Source organism: Cygnus olor, chromosome 4 (assembly GCF_009769625.2).
Source record: "Cygnus olor isolate bCygOlo1 chromosome 4, bCygOlo1.pri.v2, whole genome shotgun sequence".
In the NCBI taxonomy this organism is placed as follows: Eukaryota; Metazoa; Chordata; class Aves; order Anseriformes; family Anatidae; genus Cygnus; species Cygnus olor.
Genome location: NC_049172.1, coordinates 28,912,178 through 28,928,840, shown reverse-complemented (window position 1 = coordinate 28,928,840; position 16,663 = coordinate 28,912,178). Strand labels below are relative to the sequence as shown.

Genomic DNA, 16,663 nt, shown 5'->3' with positions numbered 1-16,663 from the left:
AACATTAAAAAAAAATCTAAAATTATAAAAAGTTATGCAGTGACAGCATACCCTCCCTTTCCTCCTTACTCCCACTGCTTTTACTTCTCCAATGATCATTGCTCAACGCTTACTTTTTAGGCCCAACAATTAATTTTACTGAAAATTGCCCAGCCATTGCCCTCTGACTGCAACAAGGACAAATGAGCTTCACAGAATGTCAACACCACCACATCTCTCAGAAGTACTGGGAAAAACATTATGTAAAAAAGAAGGACAATTTCCTGTTATTTTTGTACTCTATAGGTAATACTCTCATTGTCTTAATACCTGTTAAGGTACCAAAAGATATCAAAGTGTTTCTGATGCTCTCTTCTATAGGAAGTTTTAGTGTAGGCAGAGAAGTAGGCCTCACTTGCAAAAAGAACAATGTCCTTAAAAATGAAAAGGAAAACTATTCAAAAGGCTCAGATATTTTTTGAAATACCCTTGAGAACAATTTATATTTCAGTCCTGGCATTCTCCTTGTAAATTAGGAAGAAATTCTGTAATCTTTCAGTAAATAAAACAATGTTTTTCAGCAAAACTACATCTACATTTTCTGTAAAAGGAAGACTTTTTACTTTCAAATTGTTGTTGAAATTGCATTCTCCTGTGTATCATTCAGCTGCCTTCTTTTAACAAACGTCTAAATAGGGTCTGTATTTGTAATGATTACGTCCTGTGGCTCACTTTACTGGTAGTCTGATTATTCTGTCTAGAACCATAAATCATTTTCATGCCCTTTAATATCCAGTTTGTGCCACCATTTAAAGTTAAAAAATAAAATCTAATAATAATTACAGACAAATAAAACTATTAAATTTTATTGCCTTTTTGAAAGCCACTTTGTATACTACTTAGACGTTAATTAATTTTTCCTCTATTTGCTGAAATACAGTGTTTATATAGTGTCATCATTGAACATACTAATCAATTATCATTCCTTTTCCCTATATCTGGTCCAAGCTATAAATATACTTGATTTACAGGCTGAAAACTGAAAATTAGTTAAATTAAGAGATGACCAGAAAGACCTCAGGCCAGTAACCTTCAGTGACCTAGTTTGCCCAACTGAAGTAACGCCATTGACACTGGTGAAATTATTGAGATGTACATTGCTGTAGGACAGCTCATCCTGTATCAGAAGATTGCTCCAACTACTCTCTCCAGAGCTTGGGGTGGAATTTTGGTCCTATGAATCTTGAGCAGCTCCCATCAAAGTAAGAAAGCTAGAGGGCTATACAGCACATGTAAGAGTGAAATTAGAGCTAGGAATTAGTAACAGCCCTCTCAAAAGCAGTAACAGGAGTGAATGTCAAATAGCTATGCAAAACTGAATCTTTTGAAATACCAAAGAGCAGTGATAGCATCGTGCAAATATATATACTTCAGCATCTTCATATCAGTATTTAACTTTCCCAGTAAGATTTAATTGATAATAAGGACTGCAAAATTAATCTCAGATTTTTCTGCATTTTCAGTTTAGAAATATCAATAGTTAAGCAAAGGTCTTTATGAAATAGATAATGAAAAAATCCATCTTAGACCTTTAAATATGAATAAGAAGCCAGCAAGTTTATAACTGTACTAAAATACACCGCTCAATTTTTTCAAACGTACTAAGCAAGAGAAATCAATGTTTGCTCCTGCTGTCTGCCAAATCAGGTTATTTGTTTGGGTTTCACATACATATGGATTTAAAAATCCCCCACCGCATATGAATACATAACTAAGGGACTGACTCAATTTCTGATAAAAACAAACGAAAAAGCCTCTATCTACTTAGCTTAGTAGTCCTTAGCAAAATTTCAAAGACTGCAGAAACAACAACATTATACACAATATATTTTCCAGCAAACATTCCTAATTACCAATGCAAAGCGGACTGTTAGCTCATGGTACTCAGTAAACACAGGCATGACTGTCACCAATGTCTGCATCCAAAGGTCCCTTTTGCTCCTGCATTCATTGGGCTACCTTTACTCCTGGAAATGAAGTTCGCCCAGCACCACCTTGAAGGGCTGCTCTCCCCTCCGACCAGCCACACACAGGAGCATGCTCTGTGCTCTGCCCTGATGCAGCATTCCAGGAGTTGGATCTGCTCTTCCACCCATCTCACCCCCAGCCTCCCCATCCCTGCCTGAGGATGCATGGAGGAGCCACCCAGACATCCAACGGGGACGTGGCAGCTCTTTAATACCAAGAGTCAATGCACAGGCATCATTTATGACTTCCAAGTAACTCAGTGATGAACATAGAATATATAAAAAAAAAGTTGCTGTATAGCAACTTGCTATTACAGCTTTACAGTTTCTTGCATGAGCTTCTTATCCCAGCAATATTTATAATATATGCTCAGATCTTCAAATACAATCAGCAGTTCCTTTACCGTGTAGGTTTAACAGTACATTGTGAATGCCCTGAGACTAAATGCTATCAAATACATAGAAAATGTATCTTGCTGAAGTGTTTTTGTGTTAGGAAGAGATATGAACCTGGTAAGCAGATGGAAAAAAAATCATTGTTATTATGCCTGCCTGTGGTTAAGATATTGTTACTAAATCTAATTATCTCCATTTATAACCATCTCTTAGCAATGTCAGTTTGTTCAAGAGAGAAGAAGAAAGAGAAATGAAGCACATACGTTGAAAGAAATGCAGGGAAACAGAAAATCTGCTGTCTTCTACACTTTAAACATTAAGAAGATCACAGTAATAAAGAATGTTTACAAAATCCAAGTATGTAGCACACTATGACTGTAAATAGTTAACATATACCACCTGCATTAGTAAAACAGATTTTGTTAGAAGCAGAAGGTTTGTTTTCATGTAAATTTATATATTATTTGTTGTATTTTATATTTGCCTTCCTCTCTCCTCTCCAGTTCCATGGGCTTACCAGCATTACTTCACAAATCTGAAATTAATTTACAAATTAAAGAAGGGAACAGATTATTAAATGCAGTAAGAAGCATAACTATTCATAGACAGTTTCAGCAGAGGTTCAAACTCAGCTGGAGCAAAAGACAGGAAAAGCTAGAAACATGGTGTATGCCCATTATATTTTCATGAACGTAAATCAGGACTTCTTAAAACTATTGTCATGTAAGCTCCTCCCAGCTACATTTATTTCAGGTTTACTAACATATTTAGCAGGTTCCAGTGTTGCAGATTGAATGACTTCTCTAAATGACAGTGAAAAATGATCTCTAATCTCTCTAAATTAGTAACAACGCTAATAGGTTAAGTATACTCATGCTAAGTATAGTTACTTCACTACAATATTGTTACTTCTCTGTTATGTCACTTCAGTGTGCCATTCCGGTCTCTGGAGAAGTTATCAAGAGATAAGGTGTCATAGGACTAACATTTTTGATGCATACAGTTACTGCAGCAATTCTGCATACCAAAAAAAAAAAAAAGTGCTTTGCAGTATTTTTTGGGGGGTCACACAATATGGACATTAGAGTCCAGTTCTTAGGGAAAACGAACATCAGCAGCATGACAGCTAGTACATACAAGCTCATCGAAATGTCACTCAGTACCACAGCAGTACCAGAGAACATTCAGAAGTCCAGGAACAAACAGCACAGGACAGTTTTGATGTGCTATTTATTTATATATGTCTGGATTTATGTCTTCCAGACACTGTGGAGATCAAACACATGTGGCTTGAAATTCAGATTTTATTGCTAAGGCAATGATGACCATAAACTAGGAAAATCTGGAATTCAAATATCACTTTTTCTTATCTCTGTTAAAAGGAATGTAAGAACATTGCTTTACATAGCAATTGTATATATGTAGGATGTAACTATTCGTATTGTATTTCACTAAGCACCATTTTAATGATTTATTTGGACTATTCTTGGTTACATCGTTCCACAACTTAGAATTTTGTGTAGTTCCAAAAGACCAGGAAGATGGAGCAGAGTGGAAGCGGGGGGGAGGGTTGGGGAGAGAGAGAGAGAGAGAGAGAAAATACATTATTCAGGAAATATATAACTAAAATAATGAATTAGTGATTTACATTCTATTTTTAACTTAATTTCTTATAAGAATACGTGCACAGCTAGTTCTCTGAACACTGTATGTCAGTATATGAATATCCACTATGCTCAGATCAACAAATGAAGTTTTATAGACTGCTAGGCTGACAGAGGTCAAGTAGACCTCAGCATGTGAGGAGATTCCCAGGATGTGTTGCAGCCAGAACTGTGGAAAAATGAAAATATGACCGAAGAGTGAATCAATAACCTACTCAGCAAGCCAGCCCATGACTCAGCCACTTATAGTAAAGCAATGCGCACAGAAGCAAAAGAAAATTAAACACAGATCCTTACTTCATTATTTCCCAGCCAAACTGCACTGGCAGCCTTCCTCCTCATAAAGCACGGAGCACCATTTTTTCATGCTCCACTGAACATGCACAAACTTTTTCTTTTTTTTTTTTTGAGGAGAAAAAAGTGTAAAACAATAAAAGCAAAATAGAAAAAAAATGCAAGCTTTTTAAGAAATGTTATTTTGTCACTTTGGGTTTACAACAACAACTTTGATTTAGAATCAAATCCACTACACATATAACCCAAAGAAATAAATGAGTCATTAACCAGTGGTTGGGAGACTCCCTAAAATGGGACAAGGATCTCCTTATGAATGTGTTTTAAAGTTCTGGCACTGAGCTTCTTCTCAGCCACTCAACTCAACTACACTATTAAAAGTAAGAAGTGTAGAAATATACAGCATGAGTTATGTGATTTATATGCTGTTGTAAAAATTATAAATAAACAAGGTAGTTTGGCTAACGAAGAACCTTGTGGAAGTAACACAAGTTCGAAAGCTCTTTAAAAAGTAATAGAGCACTGCTACAAATACAACTGCTTCTTCCTTTACTTAAATTGGGTTTCGAAAAATAATTACTTCTTAAAATGCTCATGTAGTTAGAACATACAAGAACCTACCAATTTCAGTTTTATCAAGATACTCGTAATTCAAGCTGATAATTCATCTTGAGTTACGTGTTAGCAGAGCCAAGTATGGTGCTTACAAAAATGCTGTATATGTTTTTCTTTGTTTATGTAAGCACCTTATAAGAATGCTGTAAAAATGGTATAAAGTGAAAAAAGTGGCTTTGATCACCCTAAAACAATGAGAATAGAAAGAGTACTTTTCAGATACTCTTCAAAGTTATTCACAATAAAGGATGAGAGAATTTATCAGGTGACACACAAGCTTATTCTTGCTAGTCTTTAGACTGTATAGCATTTTGACATTTAAACTGGAGATGGTCAGTATTTAAAAATTATGCCTCCACTGCAATAAATCTTACAACATTTTGTTTTAATTTGAGTTACATATAAGGGTTAAAACCAACTTACTTATGAAGAGTACATGAAAGTTTAATTAAAGACCACTAAATTATTCATACTTAATGAAATTGCTAGGAATTCTGCAGAAAAGTTCAACAACATATATCATATTATTACACTAATGAACTTGTTCTTTCTAGTTAATGAATAAAAGTTCATAAGAGTTCATAGAAACTTCTTAAAGGTCGAAGTATCTTCAGATGTATTACAAAAAGCACACTTAAATATGTTCCCAAGTCTTAAAATATATATGTATGAACTTTAAAAAATACTCATGAAAGCAACATAATGAACAAATTTTTCACTTTTTGGTGGGAAACTGGACAGATGTGGAACAATAATTAAGACTATTTTCAGAAATGGGCTTGGAAAAAATGTAATATGTAAGAAGATATTAACATCAGGAGGTACAAATGAACTAGAAAGAACCATTAAAAAGGAAGGTAATTAATCATGGAAATTTAAATTATCCCATAACTGAATAGGAAAAAACAAACACAGATTTTCTATTTATATATTTATGAATAGAATAGGAATGGTACAACCTCTTGGCCTTCATCATTACAAGTAATCTAAATAAAATGGAAACAGTGGATATACTTCATCTTTCAAACAATTGCTACTAGATACAGTGATTGGCTTCCTAAAGATAATTGAAACAGAAAGCAAACATTAGTAGCAGTTCAAATAAGATTAGTGTTTTTTTCTGTGATGTACCCACCACAGCATTAGCAGGATTTATCCTTTGTTATAAATCAATCTAAACTATGGGAAGATAGGAAACAACTATGGAAACAGTGTTACACACATAGTGCATCTGAACCCACAATAATTTTTGGCTGTGGTTTTCACTGTGAAGTATTATTTGCCTGTACCATTACTCCTTCACAAGTTTTATTCCTTCAGAATTCCTCTGGTATATGGCCAGAATTGCAGTTAAAATAAATTAGAAAATAAAAAATAAACACTCAGTCCTCTCATTAGTTTGTTACAAGCAAATAAGGCATGGACAAAAATCACAAGCAAGGAAAACTACTAGGTTGAGACTGTACTTTGCGCATATTTTTTTCCACATATAATTTGTGTAATTACAACCTATTGAGATGCGCTGAATGACCATACACATGCACACAGTAAGACCTTTTTTCTGTCTAATGTGAAGACCTTTCCAAAAAAACAAACACCTGTGTCAGTATCATTTAAGCACAAAAAAAAAAAAATCAGAAATACTTTTAAAGTCCATAAAACAAAACCGATATTTTACATTTCTTACAATATTTTACATTCCTTACTGAAGAATATATCTTGTGCTGAGCTCATGGTTAAACCCATATCACCAACATCAACACATAGCTACTCTCCCACTTATGGTCTTCCAAAAGGCCTACTTTGCCTTAGTGTAAAAGTTCAGGAAGAGATAAGGTCTTCATAAAGTTTTCCATTAACCTCAAGGTGCTGGAGGACAGAGAGCATTTTCCTGAAGCACCACACCATATTCAGAGCTTGCATGCTTTCCTAGACAAAGGCTGCCTGCCACTGTTGAAGACAAAGTACCTGCCTCAGGGAAAGTTTTGTTCAGATGCTGTATGGTCACTCTCATCTAAAAATACACGCTGTTCCTCCTCAAACACAAAACATAGATGGGCACGCCAGAAACCTCATACATCAACTAGGCAGACACGGCTTTAGATATATAAAAAAACAAACAAACAAAAAAAAAAAAAAAACACTATTGATCAACCGTATCCATAAACAACCTTTTTGTTAGAGGAATAGGGCCATATCTGGCAGCCCCACAGAGGCAAGGCCACCACAGGTCCCTGCACCGGGGGCCAACCAGGAGCGAGGCGAAGCATGCGTTCCCAGTATGCACACACGCACACAGCACTTTTATACAACACATATATACACATAGGCCACACGTAGCATCTGCACAAACACAGACAATTCAATAATGGGATAGGACAGACTGCACCGATCAGGCACAGGAATGGCCTGACAAGTGCACCAAACAAGTTACATGTGATTGGTCCTTTTTACCCCGCTTTCCCTTCCATTTTCCCCATGCCTGTTGCTCCCCAAATCACCTCAGTCCACCCCCTTCCCTGCCTTTAGTTCCTCCCCTAAATATCCCATAGTGATCCCCTACATCCCACAGGCCCCATACCCCTGGGCACGACCCCGCCACCCAGAGGTTGCTCCAACACTGTCTCGTCATGATGGGTTTCACATCTGGAAGCTGGGGCTGTCTTGGGAGGGCCGCAGGCAGGACGACCCCTCCTCTGAGCCCTTCTTTTGGGTTCCTGTCCCTCAGCATGCCCCCGTGCTCCTCTGGCTGTGTGGCAGGCCAAAGGTCCCTGGGATGGACCTTGGACATGGTCATATTTGGGCTTCCCAGCCTGCCAGTGTCTCTCTCTGCTCCTTTGTCAGGCTGCAGATGGGCTTTTGTCACTCTCACCTAATACTCTGCATCTATTTTCCTTAATTAAACTTCCAAAAAGAAACAAACAAACAAATTTTCACACCTACTCTAAGTTTTCAGCACTGACTAGAAAAAATACGATGCAGAATCACTTCCTTAAAGATGCTAAGCACAGGTCATGTATTGAAACAATCTAAAGAGAAGGCAAGGCAGAAATCACCTCCTTCTACTCCAGCTGAAGGGCAGAATAAACCCATGGGGCTTGTCTGCAGCACCTTATCAAGCCTTACCAATCGCCTTATTAGGTTTCTGCATGTAAGCCAACACTTTTTGCCCATTGAGACAATTTTTTTCCAGTTCTCCATGCATGAAGTCCACCAATATAAGTTTGATTTACGAGAGTGGGGGAGTAAAATGAATGGTTCTTTTTCCTGACCTTTTTTGACCAGTCAGATTAATATTTTATTTAACCTATCCACCTTTGGCCATGAAAGATCTTTTCCAACAAGTCAGTGGAAGCGTAACTTCTTAACTGAACATTTTATTCAAAAGTATTGATAAAATATGCAAGAGTACGCTGCATTTTATCACCTCAGTTACAAACATGTACGCTGTGTGTTCAAGTCTCAGCAAGCAAGGATGCTCAGTTCTGTTCTGACAACTCCCGCCAAACTGTTTTCTAGCTCAGTACGAATAAATAAAACCAGTAGTTTTTAATGCAAAATATTAGTCTAAACCTCAGCTGATAGAAAAATCTCATTTGATATTTGTTGTTTCAGAGGAAGCGGTAGCATGGCATAAGAATGAGAGGCTCTCAAGCCTATCCCTCATTCACGATGTCAGTAGAGTGAAATCCCTTCTCCTCTACTTTAAAAACACCACAACTGGCCATGTCTGCCCTTCCCAAGCCACAGTGTGTGGTTTGCAGCTGCTGACTGTTGCAATTGCTGCAGATAGGGAAAGAGGAGAAATGCGGGGGGAAAGAGGAAAATTGTAGTGCATGGTTGCATAGATCATCTTTAAATGAAAATGAATTAGTCATGATTTCCTCTAAATGCCAGTACTTCTGAATTTCTGACACTACTTTTCCACAATCTGTTTTGTTTCAAAGCCAAAATAACTGTCATTACAGGGAATGAGCTGTGCATAAATAAAAATACTGTTGCCAGGAGCGTGGGACTTTGAAAACACTCATCAAATATGTGGCTGTTTAAGAGAGCTATTGTATGTGACTCCTCAGGATACTAGACCAGCTTGATACCTCTAATTGCCTAGTCTAACGTGAACATTTCTTAGGCCAACATTTATTTGGACTAAAGTGAAAGAAAATATATTTTTTTAAAGCCTCATATTTGGGTAGAAGCAAATTCAGACTTAACAGGGTCCAAATGAGGAAAAACTGAGAAGCACGATGAGCACGGGCTTTTAGGCAAGGAAGGACAGGAGAAACACGTTACCATCAGGCCACAACAAAACCTTAAGTTGGAGGACACATGAATCTACAGCCATGAAAAAGGAGAAGGATATTCCACTTTAGAATACTCTTGTGCAATCTGAGCATACATATATTAATTCCACGCACTGTAACATTTAGAAAGGTTGTGTTTTATTGTTTCCATTTCTTGCTGGAATCTGATAGGCATAACATATATGCATGACAGATGCATAACAGAAAGAATAAGTGTTTGTACACGTCCTCACGATTCCTTCAAAACTATTTTAACAAGCTATAGTCAACTTTTTTTTTTTTTTTGCCCCTCAAACTGTAGGTAGTGGAAACTCTGTATATAATAGTATAAGTACATTTTCTTAAGGTATTTGTAGCAATTTTGTGCCCTGAAATTCAGTTAATAATTTAGTCAAAATTTATGCCATTTTATTAGATAATGTCTCTTTTGAGAAAAAAACATCACCACAAAACAGCTACAGTTTATATGACAAATCAATTCTATAAATAGAGGCACTTCACTAAGTTATCAAATAAGACATAAGAAGCAGGGAAAGTTTTAAAACCTAACACTTAAAAGCCAGACAATTTTCATATTCAAGCATGATTAATAGAAAAAAAATAATAATATTATCAACGAAAACAATATTAAAAAATAATAACCAGTAGTTGCACATTACCTCAGAATAGTAAAACTTCTTTCAACAGCAAAACTATCTTTTAAGTTTTTCTTTCCTTTTCTTTTTTTTAATGCTCAGGTTATATGCTTTAAATTGTCCTGCATGTTTCCTTCAGCAATAAAGCCTTTAAGCCTTTTTCATCTAATTATAGAAAGCAGACAGTTAATTCAATGGTTATATTAGCTTTTTTGAACTGTGCCGCTAAAACACTGAAAGCTTTTTATAGATGAAAAAAATTTAACACTTAAAGATTATTTTTAAAGTTGCAAGCAAATCTATAATATTTACCTGTTCTCAACAAACAGCAAAAGCCTGTTTTGCACTCGCAAATTGTACAGCTGCCAGCAAGCTGAAAAACACTTTTAAAATCTTGTTGATTCTTTGGGAAGACATTGGGGAGAGGAAAAAAGTGCATGTTGTGCAATGGGAGAAGGAGCTGCTATCTTAATTGGACGAAGGCCATGGGGAGGAGCAGCAGGTGCCTGTAGCAGTAATTAGCAAATTTCAAACCCATCAGGGACTGCTCTGACACCTGTGCTAACCCTCTGCCCACTTCATCTCTAGAAGAGAGGATGGTCTCCTTCCATCCATCCTACATGTGGCATATATGTCTCAGGTACCAGCACAACAGGGCAGAGAAGCTCTGAATTTTATTTATTCATATTTCTCCCTAGAGGCCACCAGAAAGGAATACTGGCTAATTCAAACTCCTTCAGATATTCAAATGCAGAACGGAAATCAAAAGTACAAATGCAACTGAATAAAATTGCCATACTTTGTTGTACCAAGCACGATGCTTTTCCCAGATGTTTTTAGGGAATAAAAACAGTTAGTTATTTGCGTTGCAAAACAACTTTGATTATATGGTAGTGTTGTTACCATAACAAATAGACATGCATAACAAGTAGTTCTGAAAGCACTGTATTTATCTATCTGTACATCTCCTGACAGCCTCTTGGTAGAGTCAGCTACTCGATGACACTAGGACAAGGAGCATACATGTGAACAAGCTGAACTAATAAAACACTAGTGCTGCATTATCAGGAAATTGCAGCTTGACCACTGTAGAAAATAAACTGTGATAGTAACAGGGGATCCCACTAGTACAAGCACAAGATGGTAACAGAGGCCAGGAAGGTACAAACAGAAATCCAAAAGGGTCAGTCGGTTGTTGCTGAAAGGATGCAGCCTTGGTAGGAGGGGAAAACTGACTTTTCACACAACAGAGAGAACAGAAGAAAAGAGCAGCTATCTCTTGTAAATGAAAGATCCCATAGATAGCTCAGACAGCATGGAATTTGCAGACCAGTGAAGAAGGAGAAAGTAAACAGACTGTGATAGAAAATACATATATATATTGCCAGCTGCACCCAAGAGTGAGGAGGAAGAACCATTATACACCTCTAGTCCAGACCTCCCCGTAGCCACCTTGCTGCTTAACTAAACAGACTAACAAGCAATTACTGCCTGAGTAGGTAAATGCATTTCTTTAGCCCAAAGAAACTGCCTGGGATTTTCTGTTTCATACACCACCCTAGAGACTTGGTTGCAATATTTGTCCTTCCCGCAGCATAGAACCACATCAAACTGCAAGACAGACAAGCCAAAATTTATAAAGCTGCACTTCACTACCATTTTTCAACTTCTCTAAGCGCCCACCCGTTTTCAGGGATGTTATGTTCAACTACAGCTAATCTGTGGAGAGATACAGCTGCTTCTGTGCTCATGACAAGCACCACTTTTTTAGTTACCATTGTAGAATCATCCACATAAAGTCAATTATTTGTTGCAAGAGAACTCACATTATCCTTCCACTGCATATATGGATTTCTTCTATTTTTACATTATCTATCTTATATGCATTTTTCTCCATTCTGTTTTTCTTGCAGTACTGATTTTTTGCCTATCTAACTCTGTTTAAGTATCTACCATAGCTTTCCTAATTGTATTTTAAGAGAAAGCTGCTTTCAGAATGGCTCTGTTTAGTTTGGGAAGTGATTCTCCAATGGCACATCTCACAGCAGCAAATGCTGAACAGCTGGAAACTACCTAATTAGAACAGGGAAGAAAAAAGAAAGAGGATGTTTGAGATGAATAATAATCACATCCATCACACTCAGATTTTTTTCTTATTTATGTAGCATACACCTGTGTCTCATCGGCACTGAAAATGATTGTAGGATGAGACACTAGGCTGGCCTTATATCATATTTCTCCTTCTATGATCTTTAAATAGCTTTTGTGTGTTGCTTTAATTATATAGGTAGATTTGTTTACTGAAGCATTCATGTTAAAACTCATTTCATGGAAAGGGGCAAATTACATTTTTAATTATGTTTCTTTGGGAGGGCTATATAGTTAAGATGATTTGCTATCTTCTACTCTCCGCAGACCTTCTACAGAAGGTAATCTTAGTAACTCAATGCAAAACACAGTTGCACAAAGTTTTCATGCAATAAATGCACACGCATTTTTAGAGGGATAGCAGTGTATCAGGGTTTTACAAAGAAGCCTGCTTACCTACATCTTTGGGTCACAAAATATGTTTACAAATAGGGCCCCCGAGGACACTAAAATTTATATTGAAAGGTTCCTATTAACTTTGAAGAAATGAAGTCAGGTAGAACTACTCACATGGATAACATGAAACAAGCAGAGAAATAGAAATGCTACATTCCTTGGTGTTTTATGTGGTTTTGTTAGCACCTTAAATTCACTTTTTAAAAATATTTATTTTAATATTAACTCTTCGGCCTGATGATTGCAGAATAAAGAATTGCTATATGAGTGTATGTAAATGGCTCAGATCTAAACCAAGATCAGAAAATGCACAATAGATTTTTAAAAAATCATTTTTTATTTTGAAAAACAAGCAAAATTTTAAGCAAATCTCATTGCATTCTTACCATAGAAGTCTTTTGATTGGATTTTTGAATGTTACTACTCCATTAAAAATGGCTGGGAGCAGTTATAATCTTGAAATTACCTAACTCGGTTTTCTGTCATTGTGAATTCAGATATTACCTTCCTCAAATACCAAAACTGAGAAGAGATCATGCCAAAATTCAAGTGTACTCATATACATTCATTGCTAATAACTGCTTCAAATAAGCTAGTTAGCTAGGAGCCAAACATTCTCCTAATGGATCTAAAGCATGAGCTACCCTGAAAGCAGCTAAACAAAGCAGACACCACACTGAAAATTGAACTGTAGCAAATAAACAGAGAAAGGAGATGAGATACAGTTTGGTACAACAAAAGGTTCTTTTCCAGGCTTAGTTGCTAGTTTGAAGTGTCAGATATGTCAGACATTTTAAATCTCCACTTATCTCCTGATATGGTGATAATCCAGGGGCATGAGGAGTGGTGTTCACTTTATAATGCACACTGCAGTGTTTTATAAATAAAACTCAAAATAAGTGAGTTCAATACTTGACCCTTTATCAGAAATATAGTACATCGAACTTTTCATGGGTACCTCTCAGTAAATTTTAATTAAAAATTTCTGCCATATTCATATTCCATGCTATGATGACTAATATTATCTCTCAATGTCATCAAAACATATATATCAGTTTGTGGTATTTTTTTCTGCTTTTTTTCTTCTTCCAGATTTTTGTGTCCTCAGAAACCGTTCTGTAGAATTCTGCTCTGCTTTTACCACAAACTCACGCAATTCAATTGTCATAATGCTGTTTCCTCTGCACTTCAAGTTTTTGACTAAATCCACAAGGATATAATCAGGTAATTACTAATTCCCTTGCAGTGCTCTCTTGATTTCCTATGACAACTACCATTCAAATTTCATTTTTACTTTTGCTAGGTGAACATGCTTCTCATCAAAATCCACAATTTCTTGTAGCAACTTCATTCTACATCTCTTACTATACATAGCCAAGGTAAACATTTTATGTTGTTTAGGATGTACAGCATAAATACCATGGCTTGGAGAACTTTGTTGTTTAAAACGAGCTTATTTCTCAAATCTGAATTGTACATCTTGTTAACCATTTCTCCTCTAAACAAGATTGGAAATAAAATTTACTCTAGCAAAAAGAGAAGTGAAAGATTTGGAGTAACGTATCAATACATCTGCCAATTATTACCAAGCACTGATTTCAATAAAGCAAACCAGTAAGTATGTCAGAGACGATTATAAAATGTTTGTGTTGCATATGACTTTGTGGGGCTCCTGTCTGACTTCTTAACTTTCTTGGGAGTGAAAAAAAAAATACTGTAAACTCAGTCTAACATTACTCTGCTGTTCCTTCAAGGTCCAAGAAGAGAAAATAATTTTAAAGAAATGTTGATGCTGACCACAATAGTTGTAGGCTTCACTTCCAGCTTAATTATACTCTGCAAAATACTGCTCAGCTTCACACTGGAAGAAATGCAGCTGCCACTGTTTTAATTTGACACAGTAGGCAGGTATATTTTTCCCTCTTACAAAAGTCTGCAATCACAGCTGCCTGCTACTTGACCTTTTATTTTTTTCTTTTAGCCAGCTTGCTGCTCACCTACTGTTCATAAAATCCAAGCTGGTAGCTGTTGAAAGGCCCCCTGCAATAAATGCATCTTTCATAGTTTCACATTAAGTATTACACAAAATATTCAATAAAACTTTTTGCCCTTGAATCTTGGTGGTGGTAACTGAGAGACTGGTGCCAGATTTCATTGGCATTGTGCCAGCATACATCAACAGTTAAATCCAAGTTAGGGTTCAGGCTGCTAATATAACCCTTAGATAAACCCCAAATTGAATTCACAACCCCCTGCTCAGCATTTGTCTTCCAATCTGGAGGCACTTGGCAAAATGGTTTCTTATTCAACTCAGAAAAGTTCTAGGTGTGTAATATTTGCTTCTTTGCACAACTACAACCTCTGTAGTTCGAGCAGTCAGGAAAATTTGTTGACTCTGTAGGATACAGAACACAGGCACAGTGACCAAATCCTCCTATGAGTCCCAATACTTAAAATGCAAAAAGCCCTAATCAGCAGCTCATATGGAAAATCAGATGGGACTGACCTCCAGCTTTCTGCTGAAGAGATATTCTTGGAACCAAAGAAATATGCATTACTGGGACACAGTATCTTTTCCCCTACTTCTAGGGCTAGATATAAACAAACACCTGGAACTCCAGATTGCTCTAACAGTCAAAACCTTGGGTTTGAATTCCACAACATTAAGCTTGTCACAAGAAATGTTACACCATATAGTAAGTTTTGATAATAGTGTTAGAGAGTTCACACTAAAAAAATATGTCAGTATGTAAATGACTTTTAGAAGTAGTAGCAGGAAAGACTGGAGTAGAACAAGATAACTGCAATAAAAGCCCACAAGTTCAAAGGAAGGTCCCTATTCAAGTTGGTTATCCTTGGGATTTACTTAGATACCAAAGAGAATTTTCAGAATTCTCAGAAGCATCTGAAACATGTGATTTCTATTGAACTCACTGGGAGTTCAGCACTTGACCATCTGAGTCTAAGTTTCCTTTATCCAGTGTAAAATTAATAATAGTATAAGTGAATTTCTTTACAAATTTTATCACAAGATGACAGAGCTTGTTATATTCATCTGACCATAAGAAATTCTTCTGTAATGCAAAAAACAGAAAAAAAACAACATGGCTTTTATTGACATTTCAACATCTTCCAAGAAGCGCAAAAAGATACTTTAAAAACTTGGAAAAATCCATCTTCCACAGAACCCACAAAAAACAATAGACACAAGAATAAGTTCTGTGTAATGTGGAATTGTTCCCTTTACCTGAATTCCCTAAGTCCGATTTCCAGGATGAAAGAATATTGGAGTAAGTGATTTTTTAGAAGTATCATACAATCCTCATCTCTCTTCAATAAGAGAGAAGGATTATGGGGGGAGGAAGGAAGAGGCACAACCATCAGATTTCAGATGGCTAATTAGCAAGTACATCTTCAGGCTTGCATCTTTATGACAACTAATTATGCTAATAAGCCACATAGTGACTGACTCCTTTTTTAGGAAGTCAACGAAGTTAGAATTCACTCCACAGCTACCATTTAAGCAGACAGCTGTTGAGGGATACATTTTCAAAGCCGTGTGTAGGAGTTACAACAAAGGTAAGGCTGGCCATGACAGCAGCTTTCACAACTCAGCAGCTTTCACAACTGTTGACGTTGTAGCTCTTTTTATTCAATATTAATAAATGCAGCATGCAATTATTTTACCATCTGTCTCCTGTGGAACCGTTTATTTCTGTCCTTCAAGTACACCAAGAAAATATATTAACTAATTTCCTCAAATATAATAACCAATAAATTACTGTAATGAGGTTTTGTATACAGCATAAGAAAATAAGGGAATTATTAACTTTACTTCTTATCTTTCTTCTAGTATGAATAATTGCCAAAACAAATTACTTAGCTGTAAAATACCATTATTATCATATCTTTCAACACATAGCAACAACTTTAAAAAAATAAATTACTATCAGCTTAAAGTCTGCAATTCAAGCTCAAATGGTTCAAATTTCCTTTCCAGTTTTATGATTCACTGTTAATGTTTCTACAAGAATGTTAGTACATATTAGCTGTTCTATTGGCATTAGCTAAGAATTATTTAAAAAAAAAGATTTAGTTCTGTGGGAACAGGCTTATGCAACCACTACCAAATGTGTCTGAAACTTCTAATTTCTGATTTGCAATTTCTTAACATTTTGCTGAAGCTGTCTTTAAGAAAGAAAAAT

General features: G+C 36.3%; 1 protein-coding gene across 4 annotated transcripts in view; it reads right to left on the bottom strand.

The window, feature by feature from the left end:
- The window catches only part of FSTL5 (follistatin like 5), a 415,275-nt gene that overhangs the window by 330,994 nt on the left and 67,618 nt on the right, over positions 1-16,663 (bottom strand). Inside the window, exon 1 of one of the 4 annotated variants that reach the window (XM_040555981.1) lies at positions 10,227-10,312. The exons of 1 other annotated variant lie outside the window; for it this stretch is intronic. The gene's annotated coding sequence lies outside the window, so the exon portion shown is untranslated. Of the gene's footprint in view, positions 1-1,892; positions 2,045-10,226; positions 10,313-16,663 lie in introns of those variants that run through there. 2 more of the 4 variants (XM_040555984.1, XM_040555983.1) reach the window with 2 other exon arrangements.